Source organism: Falco naumanni, chromosome 7 (assembly GCF_017639655.2).
Source record: "Falco naumanni isolate bFalNau1 chromosome 7, bFalNau1.pat, whole genome shotgun sequence".
NCBI lineage: Eukaryota > Metazoa > Chordata > Aves > Falconiformes > Falconidae > Falco > Falco naumanni.
The window spans coordinates 2,550,961-2,567,101 of NC_054060.1; the positions used below are offsets into that span (position 1 = coordinate 2,550,961).

At 56.6% G+C, this 16,141-nt stretch overlaps 1 protein-coding gene across 1 annotated transcript in view; it reads left to right on the forward strand.

The window, feature by feature from the left end:
- The first annotated feature begins 5,087 nt into the window (after positions 1-5,087).
- Positions 5,088-16,141, forward strand: part of LINGO1 (leucine rich repeat and Ig domain containing 1) — a 170,316-nt gene continuing 159,262 nt past the window's right edge. The window contains exon 1 of the mRNA XM_040602075.1: positions 5,088-5,356. The gene's annotated coding sequence lies outside the window, so the exon portion shown is untranslated. The remainder of the gene's footprint in view (positions 5,357-16,141) is intronic.

Consider the following 16,141-nt stretch of genomic DNA (forward strand, 5'->3'; position numbering starts at 1 on the left):
CTGGTCCAGATCCCCACCGGATTGCCTGTTGGTCTAGTCGATGAGAAACTGGGGGTGTGATATTGCCAGCAGCGCATGGGGAGGCAGGCAGGCAGCAAGCAGGGCTTGGCAGGGCTTACCAGCAGCCCAGTGACTATGCAGTGGTGGGTGCCAGGAAGAGTGGCAGGCACGTCTGGTGGCGCCAGGAGACCTCGCCTGGAGCATCCCCTGCCATTTCCATCATCTGTCTCTGAGGGGGATTAGCCTAAGCTGCCTCAAAGAAGAAACGATGGATGATCTGGAAGAGAGAGAGAGACTACTGTGGGGCTTATTTAAACCAAGCTGACCTGAGAAACTATCCCTGAGGCCATCGTGGCAGGGTAGGCTAATGCCAGGGAGAGGAAGATGGGAGATTGCAGGGCAAAGGATGTGGGTCAGGGCCCCGGGGCCGCATCCAGCCTGTGTAGCACCGGGTCATGGGCAGGAGGTTCAGCTCGTGCCCAGCTGCGTCTTCAGTGCTGGGGGAGTGTTGGCAGCAGCTGCTGCTGGGAACATCCCCCTCCCTCCCCTCTTGCTAATGAACGTAGGTGAAACTTGCTGTGCCATGACTTTAATCAGCAAAGAAAACTGCAAAGCTTTTTTTTTTTTTTTTTTTTTTTCATTACCTTTCCCCACCGGCTGAATTCAGTGCCGAATGTGAATTAGGTGGCATTTGGGCTTGGCTGCGCGCCTGCTTCCCGTGCTAATGCAGGGAGCCAGCCTCTCCCGCACATCAAGGCTCCCAGGCTGATCCACGGCGCGCCTGGATCAGCCCCTTGCATTTCACACCGTGCACAATAACCCCCGGAGCTTAAAGGCTGCTTGCCTGACCCCTCCGAGCACCCAGTCAACAAGCCCAGCCACGTGCTGGGGTGCGGGACGGGTCCGTGGCACCCATGGGTGGCCAGGCAGGGCAGCTCTGGCCATGGCACTGGGCTGGAGGGCGAGGACATGCCGCAGCAACCTTGGGAGCCGAAGCTCGCAGCCGGTGCTGCTGTGTGCGCTGTGCCTGCAGCTCCAGGGAGCCTGTGGTCACATCAGCCCGTGGCTGGCACGTGGGCAGCACGCTCAGCAGCGCCGGGAAAGGGATGCAGGGTGTAGGCATCCCCGGAGCGTACATGGGGGTGCTGCAGCAGTACCCCTGGGCTCACACCTATGGGTCCGTCAGCATGGCAGGAGTAATTTGCAGCTCCATTAGCACTTGGAGTCGGCACAGCGGCCCCGCAATGTGTCCATTTGATAAGAGGCAAGTTCCATTGAATAATGAGCAGTAATTGGATTTCAGGGTTAACCAGCTTGCAGCAAAAATAGAAAAGAACAGAGAACCATTGGATATTTCTGTTCTGGCTCATCAGACACTGGAGGTTTATCTCTGCTGAGAATAGCACAGGAGAGGTAAAGTTATTAGTGACCATCAGAGCATGGTGATACCATCTCCCTCTTGTGTTTAGTGGGATGAGTCTGTGTGTCCTCTGTGAGTTTCATTTAAGGCTACAGGAGTTTATAACCCCCCACGGGAGAGCTCCGCACGAACACCATTGCAGTGCAGCAGAGAAGAGAGAAATCAACCCTCTTTAGTATGCGGGAGCGCCCAACCCCGCTGCGTTCGGCCGGAGGGGAAGGCAGGAGCCGGCAGCCTGGGGAGCTGGCTGGGTAGGCTTGTTCTGCAGGCACAGGGCAAGGTCTCTTGCAGCGTCACCTCATTCAGGTGACAACCTGGCACGGGGAAGGCCAGCACATGGGTGGCACTGCTGTGCTCCGAGCTGCAGTTGCCAGCTTTGGGGTGGCATCAGGCGAGGTGGAGCAGGCACCGATGGCTGCGCCGGGCGCTGGGAGATGTTCAAAGTGCCACACGCAGCCGCAGTGGCCCGTCTTCCAGCAAGATTAATTCATGCTGGAAGTGGTGCGGAGAAGGGCTGTTAGCATGGTGGGGGGAATGGAGAGCCTGTCTTATAAGACAAGACTGAAAGCACTTGGCTTGTCTAGCCCAGCAAAGGGAAGGTAAAGCGGGGATATGATTACTCTCCATAAATATATCAAGCAAGTAAACACTAGGTACAGAAAGGAACCATTTAAGCTAAAAGACTGTGCTGGCACAAGAACAAATAGGTTTAAACTGTCTAATGTAGGCTGGAAATTAGGAGACAGTTTTTAACCATGGGAGTTGCGAGACAGTTTTTAGCCATGGGAAGCAGAGAAGGAAAAATACCTCACTGCTTTCCAGACGGAGCTGGACCAGCATGTGAAGGGAGCAGAAAACCAGCTGCCTGCAACTGCAGGGGCCTGAAGTGGGAGCCAGCAGGGTCCTGCCCACTCCAGGCTCCTTTCTGGATGTCCTGGGTGCATCATGCAGTGCTGGCACCCTCTGAGGTCCCCAGTTTCCTAGGGCAGGGAGCATCGTTCCTGCAGGCAGGGACAGCTGATGCCAAGCCCCCTCTGCACAGGGACTGTCAGGCACCCTGAGCTGGGGACAGCCCCCCAGAGTGCTTGGGAGTGGACGCGGCGATGAGCCAGAGGCAGCCAGCATCGGCCGTGGGCAGGGAAGGCACCACAGGAGCTGAAGCATCCACTGACCTGAGCGGAGCAGCTCATAGCACCCGGGTTTGGGCTGGCGACCTGCTGCCGTCATTGCTTTTTCTGGATTTTCTCTGGAAACAGCACACAGCTGGGCCACCAACTCCAGATTTTACCTCCTGCATGAAATTATTCTGAATTCCTTGTATATTCTAGGGCCTGCCTAAAGGATGGGTGAAGAATCTGCTGATGAGGACTCTAATCAGTTTTGAGAGCAGGTAATTTCTCAGCTAGAGATCATCTCCAAACAGGAAATCAGATTCAGAAGATAGCTGCTTTATGCAGCACATCATGGTGGACTAGAGCAAAGCTTGTTGTAATAATAAGCAGAGCTGGAATAAGAAGATCATTACTAATGTTATGCATTAATTACTTTCCAATCCTCCTATGAGGTGGATTTTCCTATCTCACTTATCCCTAGTGTTAATGGAATAGGAATAATTCTAGCCCAAATCCTGGACAGTTTTTTTGGATGCTATATCTCCTTCCTGAAACCAGAGGAAAGATGTTCCCTGCTTTCAGCGTGTTCTGAGTCTGGCACCGTGCCTGGGATCATCGTAAGACACAAAAGCATCTGATGGAAGCGACCACTGGATGGAGCCTCAAAGGTCATAACAATACCTGGTTCTGGTACAGATGGTGTTCACTGATGAAACACACCAAGCGCGAAAGCAGCGAGGATCAGTACCGCAGCGTGAGGCATGGAGGGGTGCTGCCTGTGCTCCTGCCGCAGAGCCGGGGCTGCGCAGCGCTGCCTGCTCCCATCCTGCTCCCAGCTCTGTCCCCCTGAGCGAGCTGCCTGCCCCTCTGCCTGCTCCTGCCCCCAGGTCTGCCTGCCCTTGCTGTGGCGGCTGGAGTTTCCTCGGGACAGGGAGCACTGGGCTTGCTCCTGGTGGCTGTGCAGCGCTGAGCACCGCTGGCACCCCCACCAGCACCCGTGCCAGCTGTGGCCACGGTGGGCTGCTGCAGTCCAGCCGGTAGCCCAGGGCCAGGGGCACATTCACTCCCCCAGGCTGCACAGGCTGGGGTGCTCTGGAAAACCTCACCAAACAGGTTGCTTCATTCCAGCAAGACAAACAGAGGTAACTTAACGGTGTAGAGAATTCCGGGTTTGATTAAAACCCACAGGCCTGCAAGCCTCTGCTCCTGCTTGAGCAAGCAGGAGGAGGATATTGGCAGGAGAAAATCTGATGGATTTTCAGAATCAGAAAACATCTGATAATACCTGAAGCCAGAGTGTGGCAGGGTGGCAGCTTTGGGAAGGGGGCTTGCAGCTTGGCTTGTAGAAGGGAGCCCAGGGCATTTCCCCAGGGCAGGGTCCAGGGCACTGAGGACCTCGGTGGGTCCTCTCCTCCAGCCCTGGGAAGGGGTAAGGCAAACCCAGCCAGGGGGATAAACTTAGGTCTGGGAATAGGACAATGCCCGATTCTATCATCTTGCAAATTTGCAACAGAGCACCCCAAATTAGCAATGGTATTTATGGATGAGTGCACGAACACGTTCACTAAAGAAGGCCTGTGGAGAAGGTGAGGGCCGCTTGGGGAGGGGGCTCTGCCAAAGCTTCATATGCCTTTCCCACTGGATTAGCGTCTCCTGTGCCAGGTGGCCCGTGCCAGGTGTACAGACACGAGCACCACATGTGTGCAGGGCATGGTGTAAGTTGGTCTTGCAGAGAAACAGTTGATGGTGCTCTTCAGGGGGCTGTTTGGGCATGGGGCGCAGCGGGGGGCAAGGAGAGGGGCTTCCTCCGTGGGCAGCTGGACAGCCAGGCCCTGCAGAGCTGCCAGCTCGAGCCCATGATCTCCAGGCAGAGATTTTAGCGTGATTGCTGAATGCACCGAGTGCCAAGGAAGGCTGTGGCTTCCCTCAGATCCTGCTGAGACGTCGTATGGGTAAAATGTTTGTTGGAAAGCCCCTCTGGTAAGTCACAGGCTGCTGGTGGTGCTGTGCACCTGGGGACAGCTTGGCCCAGCGTCCCTCAGCTGCAGCAGGACTGGGGCTCACTGGGAAGGTGCAGGGCAGTGGATAACCTGCCCCAACCCCAGTCAGCTCTGTTCTCCCCAGGGATCCAGGAACATTTCCCCCCACGAGGCTGGCACCCCGCCAGGTTGCTTGGGGGGTGTCTCTCACCGTCACAGAATAATGGAGGGGGGGCTGCATGGTGTGCTGCTGGCTGGGGCTCGGCATCAGGGCTGCCCGCGCCCCGTGCGGGGGGGACGTGGCTGAGCCCCGACAGCTCAACGCACTGATGGCTGCAAAGGCCATCAATGGCAGCACCGCTGCAGCCACCAGTGCGCTGAGCTGTCGGGGCTCGGCCGCACAGCATGCCCGGAGCCCCAGGGGGCCCGGGGGGCGCCGTGCAGCCCGGGGGAGGGTCAAGCCGCGTGCCCCCCCTCCCCCGGCTCTGCGGACGCTCTCTCTTTAAAGCAATCCCGGCCGCGATTTGTCGCCGGGGCCGGGCGCGGAGGGGCGCGGGGAGGCGGGGGCGGGCGGGGCGCTCCGGTACGGCGGCGGCGGCGGGAGGTGCCGGGCGCCGCGGCGGCGAGCGGAGCCTCGAGCCGCCAGCCCCGGGGTATGCGCGCGTCCCCGCCGCTGCCGCGGGGTGCGGGGGAGCGCGTGCGGCGGAGCGCGGAGCCGAGCGGCGGGGAGCGGGGCGCGGGAGCCCGGCCGAGCCCCGAGCGGCGGAGGATGCGCCGAGCCCCGCGGAGCCGAGCCCAGCTGCAGCGCGGCGCGTCTCGCCCGGCCGCCGCCCGAGCCCCCGCAGGTAACGGTGGCGGGGGGAGGGGGCAGCCGCAGCGGGATGGGGCTGGGGGGGGGGCTCCTTGGGGACCTGCGGCTTCTCTGAGCATTGCTCAGCAAGTGGGACCTGCCGCCTGCCGCCCTCGCAGCGGGGCTAGGAAGAGGGAAGGGACCCCTCGGCGGCGTGCAGGGCTCCTTGGGGCAGGTAGGTGGGGGTCCCCGTGCTCGCGGTTTCCCGCCCGCCCCCCGCCCGAGCTGCCGGAGGCCCAGCCCGGAGTGATGGCAGATGCTCAGCGCCAACCTCAAAACCGCCAGGATCGAAGCTGGGCTTTGAGGTTGGATACGCGCAGCAACCTCAGGCAGCAGGCGGGGGGCGGGCAGGGCTGAGCAGGGGGCTGTTGCCAGGCCGGCTGCTCGCCCACCTTGCCACCCACTCCCCAAACGCGGCCAACTTTGGGCTGACTCAATGGGGCACCCAGCGCCTCCGGTAACGGTGGGTGCGGTGGGAGCCAGCCCTGCCGTGGGCAGCTCAGGCTGGAGCAGGTGGGAAGGGTGCCTGGACCGTGATGGCCGGACCTCTGGGGACCGATGGCTCGGTGATGGATGATACCCCAGGTTTAGCAACAAGGGTGGGTTCGATTCGATCCCAGACATTTGTTTTCCAGCTCTTCATTCTCCAGATGATCTGCCCTGCTAGGGAAGCTGCCTGCATGCGTCTTACGTCTTGTTCAGCTCCTCTGCCAAATTAGGGCAAATTGCAAAGCTGTCCTCCTGCCCCCTCCCCCCGTCCATGTCTCTTGAGAAACTGAGGCTCATCTCATGTTCCTTGGCTTGTACAGAAGCAACCCGCCACAACAGCAATCGGAGGGCCCCAGGGCTCTCCTTTTATCTGCTGCGCTGCTAACAGGAGAGAGAGAAGGGTTTAATTATCCTCAAGTGTCAGTTCAAGATAAATCTGCTGGGACACAACTCTTGGCAGGTGTGAAATAACAGGACGTTTTCATGCATGGGAGGCTGAGCTGAGAACAGTTCAGTGGTTTAATTGGTGGCTTCTAGAAGGGTTCATAGCAAGGTGCAGAAAATGGGACGGTGCAGGCTCCAGCAGCAACGCTGGTGCTACAGCTGTGGCAAAGGGAAGATGGATGCTGAAGGCTGAGAACTTTCGCTGGTGCATTGCTTTGGGGGCTCGGTGCAGAGCGGATGCTCTGGGCTGGTAGCACAACCTCAAGTCGATGCCATCCTCTGAGGGGCTGATGCTTTTCCAGCATTGCTTCGTTTCAGCTCATCTTTGCAGTCTCAAGGAGTCCTTGCGGGGCTGTCAGGAGACGTGCCCTGTTTTATGGGATCCCCAGGGAGCCAAGGAGGCGGGAATTACCTCCAGAACCAAGGTACTCCAGAGCTGTGTCTAGGCACATAAGGTGGGATGGCCTCAGGGTTTATTGAACAGCTTCTCCTCCCTCCTCCTGCCATATCCCTGTAGCGCTCTACAGGAGCTCTTGAGATAAGCGTTTGGAGAGTTTCGGTTCCCTGACTCCATGGGGAAAAGCCTCTTCCCTCTCCAAACGGCTGCAGCAGGGGGGCTCAGTGCTCACGGGGGATGTCCCCACCCTGCCAGGGCTGCAGTGCTGGGATGCGTGGAGCATCTGTCTCCTCATCCCGCCCGGCTGAGATCACTGGCCCCAGGAGCCGGGTTCAGACCAGAGAGCAGAAGTTCCTCCAGACGGTCCTTCTGCCGTGGCGTCCCACCGTGGCCGTATCTACCGTGAAACGAGGCCTCTCTGCAGCCAGACTGTGTAACGAGTCCATCTGGGGCACACCGGTGGGAGGAGGGAGGACATCACCTTTTGTTTTATTTTTTATCTAGATGTGCTGAGCTGTCCTCTGTCCTTGTTCCTTAGCCTTCTCAGGGGGGATGTGGGTACGAGGAGCTGGTGTGCTGATTTTCTGGCTGAAGCTCTGGTGGTGTGTTGTTATTGTAGTTACGTTCCTTGTTTTAGGGTCCATGGTAAGGAGTCAGCTGTGCTTCTTTTAGTGCTGATTAGAGCAAGCCAGCCCTCACGCAGCTCCCACCGACATGTAACAGCAGCTGGTGTGTGGAGGTCTGGGTTGCTCCTGCCCCATCCACACTGACCACCGTCGGGTCTAGCTCCTCTTGCTAATCGCTGGTGTCTGTTGCTGACACTGTAAGGGATGTTCAGTAAATGTCCTTGCAAGATGGTGAGTTTTGTAGATGCGCAGATACGGTGTTTTCAGGAAGACCCAGTTATTAGACGGTCATCTCAGCACTGTCCCCTTTCCATTTGTGGCTGGTAAATGCCGCCGTTTGCTTGCAGCTGTGCTCCAGCCCCGCCAGAGTCGTGTCCCTCTTTTGCAAATCTGCAATAGGGAAACCCGGAGGTTGTCGTTTGGGTGCAAACCTTGTTGATGCTCTTTAGCGCTGAAGCACTGTGGCCTGCGTGGTGCTGGTCCTGATGCAGGATAGCTGGGTATTTGGCTTGAGTGAGGAGAGCTCTGAGAAGAGCCTTTCTGTCCCTTGCCGTAGTTAGCTGTGCTTGAGTCTGACAAAGGCGTTTTGGAGGCGTGATTGAGGAGGAGAGGCTCTTCCTCGCTTCTCCTTGGAGGTTAAACTGCTGTGAGATGGGCTGGACCAAGTGAGAGCAGAACCCTTGCTCATTTCCACTGCGACTAGCTTTTGATGCCACCTGTGACAGGAGCATATTTAGACTTGATGTATATCACCCGCCTTAACTTTGGGCTTTGGACCAAGGCATAAGAGCTTTTGACGCATGCACACACAACAGGAGGGGGAAATAAATAACTAAAACAACAATCCTCAAAATGTTTGCAAATCCAAGAGCTTATCCTCACCCAAGGCAGGCAAAATTAACCAAGGGTAGGATCAGTAAATCGCAGAATCAGCCACTTTCATCATCAAACATGAGGCGGCTGGGAGCGTGGCTGGCAGAAAGCAACGTAGCCACACCGAGTCTTTGTGGGGATGCTCAGGATCTGGTGCCACAGGTTTTTCCTTGAATACCACTGCAGCGAGTGGCTTGGGAACCAGCCAGGCTTCCAGCAATACATGGTCAGGATTGGACCTCGGATAGCTGTGATTAAGAAAAGAAGGGCGCTTGATGTACCAAGGGCACCCACTGAATGAACCCCTTGCCGGGGGCGGTGGGAGGGACAGTGCCTGATTCAAGACCGAATGCAAGCCCCCACCTTTGTCCAAGGGGTCTGATAACTTCTCACTCCTCGGCACTTCAGGTTTCGGTTGAACTCCCACACTTTTAGCCCAGGGAGGAGATTGAAACCATCTCTGCAAAGCTGAGAACATCCCATATGGAGACCAGCACGTCAGTGCTGACAACAGTAACCAAAAAGGAGCTGGTTGTTCAGCATGCCATCACTTTAGCCACTCCCCTACCTCTGTTTGCCGTCAAAGCCCGTCTCCAGCGCGGCCAGTCTCTGCTGCTGAGCAGTAGCCATCATCTCTTGGTATTTGGGGGAGTGGCAGGGGGCTGGAGCAGAGCCCTCTGACGAGATGGGGAAGGATCAGGGTGCCCTGGCATACCCCCAACAGTGGCGCACAGCACCTTGAGGCAGCCTCTGCTGCAGCTGACCATACGTGGGGCATGTGTCGGCAGCAGGGGGGAGAAGATGGGCTGGCATCTGGCCTTCAAATCTGTCCTTCTGCCACGCTGAGGGCAAACTCGGAGCAGGAGAAGCCGGGCGGGGGGCATCTCCCTTACCCGTGCTTGTGTTGAGCCAGGCTAGCGTGTGCTCCGCAGGCAGCGGTGAGCCCGGGTGCCCCGGGGCAAGCTGCAAGTGGAAGAGGAGGGCACAGGTCTCATTAAAGTCAGCAGGGGCTTGGCAACCCGCGCACGGGAGCACTGCAAGCGTCTGGAGGGCTTTTTTTGGTATGCTTGGATCTGGGATGTCGGCTGGAGCGGCGGCAGCTCCTGAGCACCCCAGCGGTGTCGGAGGCAGGGGTCAGGCCAGTCCATCTGGAGTTTCATGGCATTATCTCTTAAATGCCTTTAACTGCAATAGGATGGCCTGACTGATTGGATTGTGCTCTGTAATTAATTAGCTGGGTGCACTGTACGGGAAGCAGCTACAGAGGGAAGAGGGGGGGGGGGGGGAAATCTGCCAGTGAGAGCTGTTAAGCTTCAAATGGCCATTTCTCACTAAAGCAGCCTCCTCGCATAGGTTTAGTCGCCACGTGCAGGGGGTTAGTTCAGTGTCCTGGCCCTTTTCCAGGCGAATAATTGTGGTTTTGCTGCCCAGCCATTCCCCCAGCGCCCGGCGTGCTGCACCCCACGCCTGCGGCGGGAGCCACTGACCCCCCCAGCCTTGGGGACCTGCTGGGAGGAGAGAGTCTGTTCAGGCTGGGGTGTATGGGGGGTGGCCCCGCTCCTCAGAAAGCCCTTGCCAGGGTGACAGACCCTGCCGGGGGTCAGGGTTGTGCAGCCCTGCGGGTTGCCTTCCCGTGCTGGTGATGGTTCCTGTGGGCCAGAGGCTCCCAGGCTTGGCCAGTGCAAGCCCCGCTGCCCTGCCTGCGCCGGGGGCCGGTGGGCAGCTCCCCGCTCCTTCTGCCCTGCATCTGCTTGGGCTCCTTTGTCTGCTTTTAGCATCCATTTGTATCTTTAAACAGAAAGCAACCCTCTTAGGTTAATTATTTTTTTTCCCCCTTTGTGTTTACTGTGGGGATTAATAAGGAACTGCAGTGTAAGGGAAATCTGCAACAGCTCCTTGTTTATTGTTTAATTTAGGAAAATGCAGCTGGGCTGGGCTCGGCTTGCCTGGTGCTGGGCCAGGGGCGGGGAGGGCAGCGCAGGACAAGCATCCGTGTGCCTAGTGCTCCTTCCTAGGCTGGTGACCAAAGGGCTTGGGCAGCCTGAACCCCCGGCTGAGGGCTGGAGGTGGCCCCTGCTGTGTCAGGTGGGGTGTCCCCGGCCAGCCCTGGGCGGGGGGAGCTCATGGGTGATGGCACCCTTCAGGCCAGCAGCCTCTCCCTTCTCTTGCTGAGTGGAGGAGAGAGGGCTTTTCTCAGGGTGCCTCCGCCAGCTGTTGGATGTGTCCCCTGTAAGGTGAATTTTGCTTTCTGCCTGGGGGCACCTTGGCCCCTGGTGCAGGGACAACAGGCTCATCTTGTGGTGCTGGACCCGACTGATCCACCCAATGTCCACGGCTCCGTCTTCAGCTCCCGCCTTCCTCTGGTGCCCGGTTGGAAAGCAGCGAGCTGGGGTGTTCTCTGCCAACAGGCACGTCCGTGCGCTTGTGAAACTTCAAACTGGCTTGTGGTGGGGCAGCTGATGCTCTGGTGGCATCAAAATGGTCCCTCTGCCTGTCCTGCCTCCGTCCGCCTTCCTGTCCTGCAGGTGCTGGGAGGCTTTGCCGTGCAGCCCCCCTTGTTTGCTGCATGGTGGGAGTCTGGGGGGGGGCTCTCCTCACGCTGCCGAGGGCCAGGGGCTCCCTCGTGGTGCAAAGAGGCTGGGGTGGAGGAAGGTGGTGTAAAACTCTGGAGGGTCAGCATTGCCAGCAAGCTGGAGAAGAGTTGTAGTGCCCTTTGCACCAAAGGCTGATAAATCTTGGAGGAAAACCACAAAGAAAAAACAACAAAAAAGGCATGTGCCAGCTCAGCTTAACCCACAAAGGAAAACCACGTCATTTAAAAAAGAAAAGCTTTTAAAAATAGATTTTTTTTAAGCAGAGAGTGCCACTCAGGAGAGTCAATGAGCTCTGTTTCAAGAGTTGGGAAATAAAATGCTCCAGGAGCTGTGAAACAAACCCTCTCATTTTCAAACTCTCCAAGTGTCAGGTGCGGCTCCTGGAGCTCTGTGTTGTTCCAGATGGCTGTGCCGGATCCAGCCTGGCTGTGTGGTGGTTGCTGGCTGCTCCTGGCTGCTGCTGCTTGCTGGAAATGGGGAATTCACCATCTTGGGGAAGGGGAGAAGCCGTGACTCTGATCTGTGTTACATCTTGCCTTAGTTTCTGACTTGCCGTTGGGGCTGAAGGCGGGGAGGTGGTGAGCTCCATGGAGCATGCCTGATTATTATTTTTTTTTTTTTAAATTGGCTAAAGAGCCCTCCTATTTGCTTCGGTTCTGACTAATGAGGCGCGTCTCACTTTGACAGTGTGTCACAATCAATAAATTTCTTGGGAGGTGCTGGGCTGCAGGGACGCCCTTGTGCTCCTGCCTGAGCTCGCCCTCCTCCACACTGCCCGGTGCCGCCGGCTCTTGCCCCAGCCCAGCCCTTGAGCATCCTCCCAGAGCAGGAGAGGAAGGCTGGGATGGAGAGGTCTGGCTGTGAAAGCAGCTGTCCCCGTGGGCTGGCCGTGAAGCTAGGGGATCTGGGGACTTCCTGTGCTGTTTGCCTGGATTGGAAGTCTGAAAGCAGAAATCGCCAAGGACCCAGACCAGCAGTTGTTTAGCAGCTGTGATATCTGCTTTCCCATGTGATACTGTTTTCCCAAAGATCTCTGCTGTGGCTCGGTGTGAGCATTGTGCCAGGCTCCAGCTAATCTCACCGGGGGCTTGGGCTGGCTGGTGGTTAACCAGCAGGCAAGGAAAGATTGGTGAGGAGGAGATGGTCTCCGATAGGAAAAATCTAGATGGATCCATGATCTTCAAGGCATTCCCTGTGGAAAGGCAATTCTGGCTTTGTCAGAAGTGCCCTGGTTGCTCCAGGAGGGTGCAGAGACTTAATTCTCCTTCCCTTCATGTGCTGCTGTGGGGTACAGTGGTGGGGGGCAGAGCAGCTGTCCCGGAATCCTTGCTCTGTGGAGTGGTATCTCTGTGTGTAGCGAAAGCATACGGGCTAGGGGTTGGTTGTGTGATGCTCGTGTAGGTGAGGAGAAGGGTCGTGGGCAAGCTGGGGGCTGCCACCCTGGGGCAGAGATGCTCAGCCATGTCTGACGGTGAAAGAAGGGGTTGAACACCTTGTCTGAGGGTGCGGACACCTTTGTACTGTTTGTCACCTCTTGCTGGTTGACGCTAACCTTCGCTCTCCCGGTGTCGTTAAGGGACTGCTCAAGGTTTCTAATCATTGATGGGAAGCACCACCTATTAACACTGCTCCTCTTTGTATTCTTGATGTATTCTCTCCAAGCGTTGCTCTTAGTGGCTCTCCACTGTTAGCTTTTGTTTTCTTCTCAATAGCTTGTCTAATAAACGCCATTATCTTGGGCACAAATCTACTTCATGTCTCAATTCCACTTGGCGAGAGTTGGTAATAACAGCGGAACAGCATCTTTTGAAAAGGGGCTCTGTCACCAGCAGCCACAGATGCCACTTCTCCACTTCCCACACCTGTCCCCAGAGCAGATAAAGACGAGGGGAAGATACATGGCCAGAAAGTGAAAGGGGCATCCGCCTGATAAATTAGATGTCTAAGCAGTGCTGGCAGCAGTCAGTGCAGCGGCTGCAGGGAGCGGGGCAGCTTCGCCCCTGCCGCTTTGGTAATTAGAGATGTGTTTATGGCCTGGGATCCTTCCTAATTCTAGCAGATTAGAGGGGAAAAATGGTGCTGAAGGGTGACAGCTTGTTGGGCAAGGAGATCAGAAGTATTTCTGATAGCCTGAAGGAGCTTCTAATCTATGGCCAAATGAAGCCGCTGCCTCCCAGTCTAGATCTGGTCCGGGGAAGGCTTTAACTGGTCGGCGCTGGGCTGCCTACTGAGTTTTGGTTCAGCCTGCAGGTCCGTAAATGGAAGCATTAAGGTGGCTCCGTCTTTCATCTGAGGGCAGCAGGTTCTCGAGGGTGTTCAAGCCCACTGAGAGCCGACCCTGATGCCGGCCTCGCAGCGACTCTCGCTTGTTACGATCGCTCCTGGGCGAGCAGCTGAAGTGAAGGGTGAACAGTGTTTTAATTAAGGCAAGCCTTATTCCTGCCGGGCCAGGCAGCGCGCAGCTGCTGTGCTGTCAGGGCTTCCCGGGGGGGTGTCCCTGCTTCGAGGGAAGGGGACCCTTAGTGGGGGCGTGCTGCCCGGGCTCCTCTTCTGAGCTCTGGCTTATCCCGTTGCTGGGATGTCTGGCTGCCTCCAAGAGCTGTCCCCTCCCTGAGTTATAAATATTTTATCTGCTCAGTACCTACTGTGTGAAATAGTTTTTTTTAAACGCATTTTCTTTTTCTATTTTTTTCCTTACTGAGTTCTCGCATTGTAAAACACACCCGCCATGTGCACAGCACTCAGACGTGCTCTCGGCTTCCCCCCAAATGTAATTGCTTTAAAAGTGCAGATAGTTGGTGAAAGCAATTTTCTCTACATTACGGAAGACTCCAGCTCCTCTCATCCTTCATGCAAGTCGTTCTCCCCCAGTCCTGCGTTCTTTCCGTCGCTGTGTGATGCTCAGCACCGAGGCTGGCGGTACCTCTGCTTTCCAGGATGACGCTTTCACGTTTGCAGGGCTGTGGGTAGAGGCTCGAGTGGATGTGTGAGGGACCTCTGTGGGGGATAAATAGCTTCTCTTGCAGCTTCTCTTGAGCAAGGGTGGTGCTGGCTGGCCCCAGAGCCCTTCCCTCGGCCGTGCTGCTAGCAGGGTGCCTGCTGGTGCCGCGTGTCCCCCCAGCTGGCCGGGTACCTGTGCCAGGCACGTGCCCATCTTGGTTTTGCAGCTCCGCTGCCTGCGTGTTTAACATGCTCTTTCTGTTTGCAGGACGTGTTGGGCTTTCAAAAGCATTAATGATGGAAAATAAATTGGAATCTGAGAGAAATAATCTTTAGGCATTCTCTGTAGGCCTTGTCTTGCCTTGCCTTCCTCAGCCATGTTGAAGGCTGCAGCTGGAGGGGAATATAAATGAGGAGGAGCCCTGGGTCCCTCTGATCTGTTGTGATGCCTCTTGCACAGTGGATCTCGCTTCAGGGAGCGTAGCCACTTGCTGGTGCACCCAAGGGGGTCTGGAGAGGGTGGGAGTGATGAGGCGCTGCTGGACCTTCTTGGAGGGCTTGCAGTCCTGAGTCAAAGAAGGTCAGAGAGCTCAGGGCCCACCAGGGCTTCTGAAGGTCTGTGCCCTGTTTGGGGGGCTTTAGCTGCGTCCTGGCATGGGGCAGCAGTTGTCTGTGCTGTGCTTTTTGGCTCTGCACCAACCTGTCCTGGGGAATCGGGACCCAGTGTTAGCGACCCCCCCTGCAGATGGGGTTAGGTCACAGGCAAATGTGCCTAAAGGTGCTCTGCACACCCTGCCCTGTGCTGAGACCCCCCTCTCCTGCTTGGAGGGGAAGATGTGATTCCCCCAGGACCACCACCCTCACAAGCATTGGGGGTTGGTAGGTGGTGGGTGCAGGATATTTCCTGCCTGAATCTCAGTTTGATCCTAAGAAGAATGAAATCAGCTGTGTGTCTGAGAGCCAGGGGCTCTGGCAGGTGCAGACTGGGCCACCTGGAGGAGTGTCTGCCCCTCCATCACAAATGGTGCCCACCTGAAATGTTGGCTTCCCATGACTGGGTAATTAATGGTATAGCAGGTTGTTCAGAAGGGAACACAATAATGAAAATCCAAGTTCTCAGTGCTGACGTTTTCATGACAGCCTTTGGAGGTTCCTTCTGTGCTTCCTGTGCTGGAGGAAGGATGCTGGTCACCCTTGGGATGTCCCTGCTGAGGCCAGCATCATCTCTGGGAGCACCCTAATGTCTTGGCTGAGCACCCTTACAGCAGCACAGGGTGCAGTGGCTTTGTCAGCATCAAAACTTTTGGTCCCTGGAGGAGATCCGATGTGCCAGAAAACCTGCTCATTTCTCCTGCCCCGGCTCCTGTAAACCAGACATGGAGCTGGCATGGACCAGAGTCGGTGGGGAGCCATACCTCACAGCAGCCTCCAGCGAGGGGCTCTTAAGGCACTGTTGCCGATCTTAGCCTGGCCCCTGGGCTGCTCTTGGACACAAACCAGCCTTGTAATCAGAGCTGTTTCTATGTCTGTTTGTTTTCTGAGCATCACTTTAAAATCTGGGAAAATCCTGTTGCAGCAGATCCCGGAGCACTTCCAAGATGCCTGGGGAGAGGATGGATGCTCTGTAGGGACCCTGCGTGTGCCAGGCAGGGAGGGAGACCCTGCCAGCCTCCAGGGGCAGCTGCCTGATGTGGGGGCTGAACCTGGCTGGCAGCAGCAAGGGCTTAGGTCTGGCGGCTCTGAGCTTGGGAGGTTGCGTCACTGAGTGCGTTTTCTCTTGAAGTTTGGACAGAAATTGTCAGGTTTTGGTGCTTCTAGTCCCTGTTTTCTCATGTGCTCCCACTGAGGGCAGGTTGTCTCCTTTCCCCTTCGAAATGGACAGAAGCCCAGACGTCCCCAGGTCAAAACCTACTGAACTGAGAGGTTCTTCCCATTTCCAAGGGATTAGGCTTGGCGTGGCGAGGGAAACACTGAGGTTTGCTCCCACAGCGTGGGTGCCCATTGCGGGGAGAGCCTGGCACGGCATGTACTGCATCCTCCCAGCCTCGGACCTTTGCAGATGTCTAGATGAGGAGCAAGAGGGATTCACAGGTCTGAAACCTGCTGTAATCCTCATGTTAGCACGTTGGGTGGTGCTTGAACACCCCTCTCTTTGGGGTCTGGGTGACCCTGGTGGCTTTCAGCTACCACTGAAGCCGGAGTCAGGGTGCTCTGGCTGCTCCAAGGTGCTCCGTAGCCCCCCAGAGTGGGACTTCTTGCAGCGTATCCTCCCAGCCACGTAGTTATGTGCTGCTGTAATGGTGTCAAGCTCTGAATGAGCTCGGGCAATTTGCTTTATAAAGCAATGCACTAAATATGTCAACCGTCGGTGCATGTTTTTAATATAATATTTCAGATTGTTTTGAAAGAAGCCAAGA